The sequence below is a fragment of the Lemur catta genome, chromosome 15, assembly GCF_020740605.2.
Source record: "Lemur catta isolate mLemCat1 chromosome 15, mLemCat1.pri, whole genome shotgun sequence".
Classification (NCBI taxonomy): domain Eukaryota; kingdom Metazoa; phylum Chordata; class Mammalia; order Primates; family Lemuridae; genus Lemur; species Lemur catta.
Window position 1 is genome coordinate 9127656 of NC_059142.1, and position 9753 is coordinate 9137408.

General features: G+C 43.5%; 1 long non-coding RNA gene across 1 annotated transcript; it reads left to right on the top strand.

Annotated features, from left to right (window-relative positions):
* Nucleotides 1-283: 283 nt before the first annotated feature.
* On the top strand, nt 284-4854 carry LOC123621071. Its single transcript, XR_006729001.1, has 3 exons — nt 284-432; nt 523-565; nt 4840-4854. It is a non-coding gene; the product is annotated as an uncharacterized LOC123621071 (long non-coding RNA).
* Nucleotides 4855-9753: the final 4899 nt, after the last annotated feature.

A 9753-nucleotide genomic window follows, 5' to 3' on the forward strand; every position in this document is an offset into this window, starting at 1 on the left:
GGCTGTGACAAAGGCCCAGACTGATCCCAGGGCCTGGCTTCCTCACGCAGATCCCTAGGGGGGCAGCCCCAGCTCCTCCTCCGCTCAGACAGGCGCAAGGTACAGAAGGGACACTGACCATCAGTGTGCCCCTCCCGCCTCAATCACACACATACACACGCACACACTCGAGAACTTATTTCCTGTGACCGCAGTGGCTCTCCTCATCTGACAGAAGAACAAAGCCTTTTTAAGCCTCAGCCTGCAGGATCAGCGCCAGCCTATTTCCAGGCACTTGTAAGAATCCCTTTCATTACCTGCGGCTCCTCTTTCTGTCCTGGCCTTGTTGCAGGGCTTTCCTTTAACCACTGTGTTCTCCTCCTGCAGCTGGGACCTGTGCACCCCGACTCCCCTTGCTCTTCTCTGCTTCCGTCTCTCGGCCTTCCGTCCAGGGTAAGCTTGATCTCTGCCCACAGGGTTTTGTCAAATTTCCCGGAATGAGTCTTTCATCTTCAGCCTGCCTTGTCTGCTGTGTTTTAACAGATCTCTTGTGGGAGGATCCATTTCCCCGCACTCCCCAGACCTGGTAAGTTCCTTCTGATCCATCAGGTACACCCAATTTCTAGAAATTTTGATCCATCAATGGGTTTGCTTTTTTGTTGACTTTACCCTCCTTGGGACCGGACTGTCAGCTCTGTGAGGACAGGTACCCCGCCTGTCACACTCAATATTACATCCCTAGTACCTGGGACAGCACCAAGCATAAAGTAGCAGCTCAATAAATATTTGCAGAATATTTGAAATCCTCGTCTGTAAATGGGGTTACCAGTAGTACCTACCTTGGGGTTATTGGGAAGAGTCAATGAGTCAATACATGTAGAATGCCTAGAGCTGTGTCTGGCATGAAGTGAGTTTTCTGTAAATGTTAGCTACAGCCATCATTATTCACTCTACAAATCCAGTGTGTACTAGGGGCAAAAAGACAGGAAGGATATAATCCTGGCATGTGAGTCAGCCTGGCAAGCTGCCTTGGAGAGGCAGGAATGGGGGGTTGCAGGATTCCTGGGATCAGAGCAACTATCCCCACTTGGGGGAATTGGGAGAGGCCAGTGTGGGCCCTGAGGGTTGACCAGGAGGTGATCAGATGGGGAGTGGGAAAGGGCATTTCAAACACGGGGCCCAGTGCAGAGAGGGGGACTGAGGAAAGCCTTGGAGGGTACTTTCTGACCAGACTGTTAAACACTAAGCACATTACACTGAGTGTGTGATTAAAATAAAATAAAAGAAGCTATCCACATGGGCTATTTAGGACTCTGTCCTCAAAATATTCCTAAATTAGACTCTCCCTTTCCTGACTAATCTCAAGGTCCAGTAGAATTTCCTCTTTACAAAAAATATGGCTGCAGTAGTCATGACAAGGGAATAGTCACTTTTTCCAAGCCCTTTCTCCAAAACTTGTGTTTTTCAACATTTTTTAAAGTATACATCAACGTGACAGAACTTAAGGCTATTATAGAAAAGGACCTTAGACAAAGCAGAGTCAAGTCCACAATCAAAGCAATATGACCAGATCATAAGCCGCATAGTTTTTAATTTGCCAAACCTTCTGACTTTCAAACTAACAACAGCCTCTTGAGACAAAGTCTCCGTAATTCACTCATTCAACAAATATTCCATGAACACCTACTATGTGCTAGTAAGCACTGTTCTGGGCTGTGGGACTAAAACACTGAACAAAACAACCAGAAATCCATGCCCTTGCAGAGCTTGATTCCAGGGGCAAATAATTTTTAACTTACTACTGATATAGGTATATATGGGGGTTTGCCATAATATCTTAGATTTCTTGTGGAGGGATTTAATACTTTAAAGCTCAAGCCAATAGGTATTTGGGGTAGGAAGAATTAGGAAAACTTAAGCAGGAAGATGGCCAGACAAATCCTTTCATCAACCCATTTCTCCATTTCCGGCTTCCCAGACTCTTGGTCTATCCAAAGTCAGTCTCTAAGATCCATATTGTGACCTTCTTGTTCCTCACCAGCATCCTTCAGCCAAACACTGGCAGACTGAACCAGTTAGGAAGGTGTTCAGCTGCAAATATCAGAGAATTCAAAAGCAAAGTTTTAAACAAAGCGGACATTTATTGGAAGCGATCTCAGCGATCCTCTGGTAGTTTCACTGTGTCATCCTGGCTCTTTTTACTTTTCTACTTTTCCATTCTTAGTGTGTTGGCTTTTCTTCCACATGCTTTCAGCATCATGGCCCCAGGGTGGCTGCACAGCTCTAGACATCACTTCTGTATTCAAGATGGGAAAAAGGAGGGAAAGGTAGCATCTCAACCTTTCTCCTATATAAGGAAGAACATTTTTCCCAGGAGCCCCAAGTAAACTTCCTCCTCTCTCATTGGCCCAAGTCAGGTCACATGACCACATCCAGCCCAAGGGAGATTGGGAAATTCTGTATTTGGATTTCCAGCTTCCATAATCGGAGGCAGCAAGAGAAAGAAGGGGGCCAGAAATGGCTTGTGTAGGCAAACAACAGTGTCTGCCAGAAAAACCTTCACAGAGAAACCACAAGACATCAGGCTGAAGGTTGCTCAAGCCATCTTAGGTTGGGAAATTACAAAAAAAAAAAAAAGGTACATGTCAGACTGAGTCCAAACATTGTGAGTTAGACCAGAGCTAGGCTCATCTTTGGATAAATCCCAGGCTGGAAACCCCCTTGTTGCAGGAAAAGACTCTATGTTCAGATGCATGGCTCCAGTCTCTGCAGCACAGCCAGAAACCCAGTACCAGGAACCCAGATGATGTGTTATATTGTGGAGTAAGGCAGACATGGAGGGTATATGTTAATAACACGACTTTATCCGTTGTTGTGGATTAAAAGCTAGAAGAGGTATCTGGGCACGGTGGCTCACACCAATAATCCCAGAACTTTGGGAGGCTGAGTCAGGAGGATTGCTTGAGGCCAGCAGTTCAAGACAAGCCTGGGCAACATAGTGAGACCCTCATCTCTACAAAAAATAGGAAAATTAGGCAAGCATCATGTCGTGCACCTGTAGTCCCTGCTACTCAGGAGGTTGAGGCAGGAGGATTGCTTGGGCCCAGGAGTTTGAGGTTGCAGTGAGTCACTGTGAGTCATGGCGCTCTAGCTCAGACAACAGAGTGAGACCCTGTCTCAAAAAAAAAGAAAAAAAGAAAGAAGGCCAGGCGCGGTGGCTCACGCTTGTAATCCTAGCACTCTGGGAGGCCGAGGCAGGTGGATCACTCGAGGTCAGGGGTTCGAGACCAGCCTGAGCGAGACCCCGTCTCTACTAAAAATAGAAATAAATTATCTGGACAACTAAAAATGTATATAGAAAAAATTAGCCAGGCATGGTGGCACATGCCTGTAGTCCCAGCTACTTGGGAGGCTGAGGCAGAAGGATCTCTTAAGCCCAGGAGTTTGAGGTTGCTGTGAGCTAGGCTGATGCCACGGCACTCACTCTAGCCTGGGCAACAAAGTGAGACTCTGTCTCAAAAAAAAAAAAAAGAAAGAAAGAAAGCTAGAGGAGGAGCAGCAACTCCCCTCTCATGTTGATCACATAAGAACATCGACCTAGGACATGATTTTTATCAGGAATGAGGATGGGGCTGAGGAGCTAAGTCCACTTTTCCATCACGTATAAACTTTTCCCTAACCAGCTGAATGTGTCCTCTACACAAGTTACATAAACGCTTGCTAACACCATTATTATGAGTCAAAGTGTTTCATTTGTGCCAACTTATGAGGCTTTGGGCTCGCACACATGGGAAAGTGACAACCCAGTCAAAACAGAAGTTTGGCATCACACAGCAAAAAGGAAGAGAAAAACCCCAAAGTTTTGTGTATGTCTCTGCACATGTGTTTGGGAGAAAACACACCCACACATAATGTGAAAGGCCACACTGGCCTGATTACATCCTAAGCCCAGGCCTGTTATTGTAGCTCTGACCACATCAAATGTTTTAGTTCACAAGCAATTTTGGATTTCCACATGCCTTTCTTTCATCTGGACGAGTTAAACCAAGTTGTTCTGCAAAGAGAATACAATTCATCATCCTGCTTCTGTGTTTGAAGACAGTCTTGGTAAAATGAGCCCCAGCATCTGCAAACTATAGATGTATCCATGTATTCCACCCATCCATCCATCTATTCATCCTCCTATCCACCTATCTTTCCACCCATCCACCCATCCTTCCAATCATCATTTCATCCATCCGTTCATCTACTCATTCTTCTGTCAAGCCATCATCCATCCATCCATCCATTCATCCATCTACTTATCCACTCATTTACCCACCTATCTGTCATTCTATACATGCCATAAATATCTATTCATTTCTTTGGGGCTTTCACTATCTCTCTTCTTCCTTGCATAGCAGAGAGGCACTTTCACCCTGCTAAGACTTCACTTTTCACATGGAATGACTTTCCCCCTTCTACATTTTGTGAAATCCCACTGACCCTTAAAATACAGGTTTAACTCTCTTCTTTAAGGTCCTTCATGGACCTCCACTGTGAGATCACAGTGTTACCTGTCATCTTAATTCTTATGGTACTTATGTCTTATATTCCTCTCTCATTATGTAGTAAATTGCTGCCTTCAACCTCTCTTATGTTGCATTGTTTTTGTCTCTAGTGATTGAAATATTCTGCATTACTGCTTGCCTAACAGGCGCCACTACTGCATGAGGCTGGTTGTTGAGAGTTTACAAGGTCAAGTACGCCAGTCTGTTACCAGCTTTCAACAAAGGTGCACTGTGTTTCTGTTTGAAGTGGAATTTGTAAATAGTGGCACAGCTACAAAGTATTTTTTAATGCTTTCTGTCTGCTTAACAGCCCATTATGTCAAAGAAGACCAAGAGAATGCTGAAGGAAGAAAACAGATTTTTTAAATGAGGATTGGGAATTGCAATATTATCTTGTTTCTGCTAAAGATAAGATGATTGGCTTGCTTTGTGACACTGTAATATCAACATTAAAGAAATTCACTGCTCATCGTCATTGTAACACTCATAAGGACTACAAAGATTTTAAATTAGAGCGAGAGATGCGAAAGGTTGCATTGCAGAAATTAAAAGATGAAAAGTAAGAGCAAAGACAATTCTTTAAAGCAGCAATAAAAACTAGAAATAATGCCACTGAAGCAACTTATGAAGTAGCTTATATACTTGGGAAAAAAGGGAAGCCATTCAGTGATGTAGAAATTGTGAAAGAATGTGTTGTCGAAGTTGTAGGATGGTTACACCGTGATAACGTTTCAAAATACAAACAACTGTCTCTTTCAAGGAGAACCATAACTGATCAGCAGGATGAATTAGCCTTCAGCTTAACAGAACAACTTCATGCAATACTTCAAAAGGAAAATATATATTATTCAACTGCTTTAGGTGAATCAACTGATACTACTGACTTGGCACAGGTTTTATGCTTCATTTGGGTCATAACAGAAGATTTTCTTTGCTACGAAGAGTTACTTGCTTTGGGCACTCTTGCAAACAGAACACAGAGAATAAATATCTTCAACAACTTTCAAGAAAAATGTCATGAAATTGGACTGAATTTGGCAAATTTAGTGAGTGTATGTACAGATGGTGCACCTTCCATGACAGGAAAATATGAAGGGTTTATAGCACAGATAAAAAAATTATTAACAGATCCAGATGCTCTCATTTCTTTTCATTGTATCTTGCATCAGCAAAATCTCTGTGCTACAGCTACTTTTTTTTGTTTTGTTTTGTTTTTTGTTTTTTGTTTTGAGACAAAGTCTCTCTCTGTTGCCCAAGGTAGAGTGCAGTGGTGTCATCACAGCTAACTGCAACCTCAGACTCCTGGGCTCAAGTGATCCTCCTGCCTCAGCCTCCCGAGTAGCTGGGACTACAGGTGTGTGCCACAAAACCCTGCTAAGTTTTTCTTTTTTTGGTAGAGATGGGGTCTCCCCTCTTGCTTAGGCTGATATCAAACTCCCGAGCTCAAGCTATCCTCCTGCCTCAACCTCCTTGCAACAAGTTATAAATACTTTTAACTATATTTGTGCAAATGCAACACAGCATCACCAGTTTCATAGCATGCTAAAGTTGAGGCATTCAGTGCGTATTTGCCGTATCATTCTAAAGTGCATTGGCAATCATAGGGACAGATGTTAGCCAAAATTTCCTCTCTGTGAGAACAGATAGTTAAATTTTATGAAAAACAGAATCAGCAGTGTGAATTATTGAAAAAAAGATTTCTATAGGAATGCAGCATTTCTGTGTGCTATCATGTCAAATCAAAAAGAATTGAATATTTCCTTACAAGGTAAAAGTAAGTCTACATATGATATGCAGAGAAAATCCAAGTATTTCAAAAAAAGCTATCTCTTTTCTTTTCTTTCTTTTCTGTTCTTTTTTTTTTTTTTTTGTTAAGACTCTTCAGGCTAAAGGCTATCTTTTTTCAAAACATTTCTAAAGGAAATTTCAGATGAACATTTTCCCCAGTTAGCAAGGTCATTGATGAGTGGGATGATACATGTGAACCATCTGAAGAATATGCAGCTGTTACAGATCTATTAATTGAAGAATACAATGAAAGTTTCACTGACTTTGAGAATCATGACATCACACTCAAATTAACATTTCAGCCTGACCTAGTTGATATCACCAAGGCACCTAAAGAACTACAGATGGAATTGTTTGAGCTCTCAGTAGACGACATTTTAAAGTCATTGTTTGATGTTAAGAAATATCCTATTGAAATATGGAAAAATGCAGTAGAATACCCACACCTTCGGCAACATGCCCAGAAAATGCTTTCTTGCTTTTCAACTACTTATTGCTGTGAATCTACATTCTCCTACCTAACCCAAATCAAGATGCCCTTAAGGTCACAAATGACCGATACACATCTAGAGGATCAACTGAAACTGTGGACCTCCATGCTGCAACCAAATATTCAAATGCTTTCCAACAAGAAGCAGACACAACAAAGTCATTCAAAGATTTGTTAACTTTACAACTAACAAATAGTTTTCATTTTTTGAAATTATTAAGTACATAGTAGATTTTTACAAAATAATGTACATTTTTAAGTATATCTAATTGAAGTTTCTTGAATGCAGCCTTTTTGATTTCAGCTAAATTAGTGTGGACTTCCAACATAAAAAGGTTCCCCACCCCTGTCCTAGGAAATAAACAACAAAAAAATTCAGGGTGTGTTTGGCAGAAAGGAAGGCAGATTGTCTGATGGCAACCTAAGGTACCCAGGGAAAAGAGGTAGAAGGCAAATACTGAGAACCAGCGGTTGTCCGACAAACTGAGCCCACTGGGAGTTTTGTGGGCAATATTAAGGAACGTGAGCTTGATTCTAAAGACAATACAAACCCACAGAGGAGGTAAATGATTCGATTTGTGTTTCAGCTAAATGACCATCAGTGACAATGCTTTCCGCTGTGAATAGTTGAAACCCAAGTACAACTGGTGTAAACATTAGGGATGTGTATTCCTCACCTAACTGGAAGTTCAGGAGTGGGCAGGCTGCAGGCACAGTGTAATCAACCCCTCAAAAACCCATGCTCTTTTCATGTCTCCACTCTGTAAACACTCGTTATTCGCTTTATTCCTGGGTGGTTGCAAAATGGTAGTTTGAGTAAAAGATCCAGGCACAACAAAATTCCAAAGCATCCCCGCTGCAGACATCTCTCTCCCATCCCCACCGTGTCTCATTGGGCCACTTAGCCCTGGGACAAGACAGAGGCATTTGCTATGGCTAAATCTCCAAAAGGAGACAGGAGACAGGGAGACCGATGGAGAAGACAGTGGAGATTACTGACATAGTCAGACCTGGAGCAGAGACATGGCTGTGGGCATGAAGGAGGCAGAAGGAACTTGCAGCTCATCCTCATGGAAGAGAAGCCAGGGATTGAGAATGCTCCAAGCTTCCAACCTTGGCTGACAGAATGATTACTGTCCTGTTGCCTGAGATGAGTGTCTGGCCCTCAAGACCCACCCAACAAAGACTGAGAAGGAGAGTTCCCCGAACATCTGCCTTTCCTCAAGAGACAGTATAATGCAGTGGTTGAAGGGCTGACTCTGGTGTCGTGCCACCTGCCTCCCATCACTTACGAGCTGAGAATCTTGAGTCAATTTCTATGTCCTCATTTGTGAAGTGGGTTTACTAATACCTAGCTCACAGGTTGTTGTGTCAAGGGCTAAGCATCATCCCTAGCATAGAAGAGACACCATGGGATGATAAGGGAAAAGACCAGGGTTCCAGCCGTAGTTCAGTCCCGTACTCACTGGGATCTTATCCCAATTCCTTCAGCCCGCTGAGTCTCAATGTGCTCATCTGTAAAATGAGGAAATACCTACTCATGGGGTTGCTGAGAAAATTGGATTAGAAAAATATGGCAAGTGCTAACGTGGAACTTTGGTGTTTTCTGGCTGTCCACATGACAGAGGCAGAGTATTCCTCCAGAGAAGCAGAAAATCCTGGAAATCCTCTCTCAGCCTCCCTTGAAGCTGAGGCACGGCTGGTGAAGCAGACTGAGTCAATCAGAGGTACACGCTCCCAAGCTTTGAATGAGGGTGGGGAGGGGAATTGGAGCAAGGACAGAGGAACAAGGTGGTGTTGGCAGTGATGGTAATGTGCAGTTTCAGGGGCCAGAGTGGCGGTGGTGCCAGCCTCAGTGTCCAGGCCAGAGGGGTCAGTCGCGCACACTCCGGCCTCTGCAATTCAGTGGTGCTGGCAGTGGGTGTTTTACTGAACCAGTTCGGCGGCGGGATTTTTGCTTTTCTCTGACTGCAAAGTGCCACTTTGTTCCTGCCTATTTGTTCCATCTGCTTGTCTGATCTTTCTGAGACTCTACGAACCATCCCCAGTAGCCTTAAAATGGGGGGGAGGCGGGTTTCTTCTTTAATCAGCTTCAGTAATTTTCTGAGCTTGTAGACAGGCATGTTGACTACCAGTGCCTAGCATAATGCCTGCCACGTGCTGGGGGTTTAACATTGGGTCCTTTCCCTGTTGGCTCCTTGCTCTTGGTTTCTTTCCTTCCACCCAAGTTTCTTTCTAACTACGTGGTGCTGATACAATGATCAGTGGAAGGAAAACCTCTCCCTCGCAAAGAAAGCATGGAGTCACTGCACGCCATAATCATTTGTGCACTATTTCCTGCGAAAGATCATTCCACAGGCTAATAAACCTAAGGTGGAGGGATTGAGCAGCAAGGTGATTTTCAAAAAATTTTAGTTTTGAGGGCAAACATATACTTGTTCACCAGAGCCCCAAACATGACAGCCATGGGACAACTGTGAACGTTTAGAAGCAGATTTGGGGGTGGGGGGAGACTAAGACACAGAATGACTCATTTACATGGTAACAGTCTTTTAAAATATTTCATAAACCAACGGACCTAATTAACTACCCAGAAGAGGTAGAGTATAAAAATATACATGGGTTCATGAAAAGTTTGTTTAATTCACAGGTAATGGAACCACTTCAGGAGGTACAGAGGACACTGGGGAGTTTTAGGGAGCACACCCGTAATATACTTGGATGAAAATTGCCACTGGCTTTCACAAAACATCCTCCATATGACTCAGAGGTAGAATATTGAGCCACCTGGGTTACTCTGGGACACAGAACTCATTTAGTCCACAGCCCCCACCCCCTGCGTCAGTGCAGGGACCTCTCCACAGCAGCCTGTCGAATGGTTTACAGTCCTTGGCCATTCCGCCTCTGGTCACCTCCTTCGGTGGGGAAGCAAACGGTTGGCCCAGC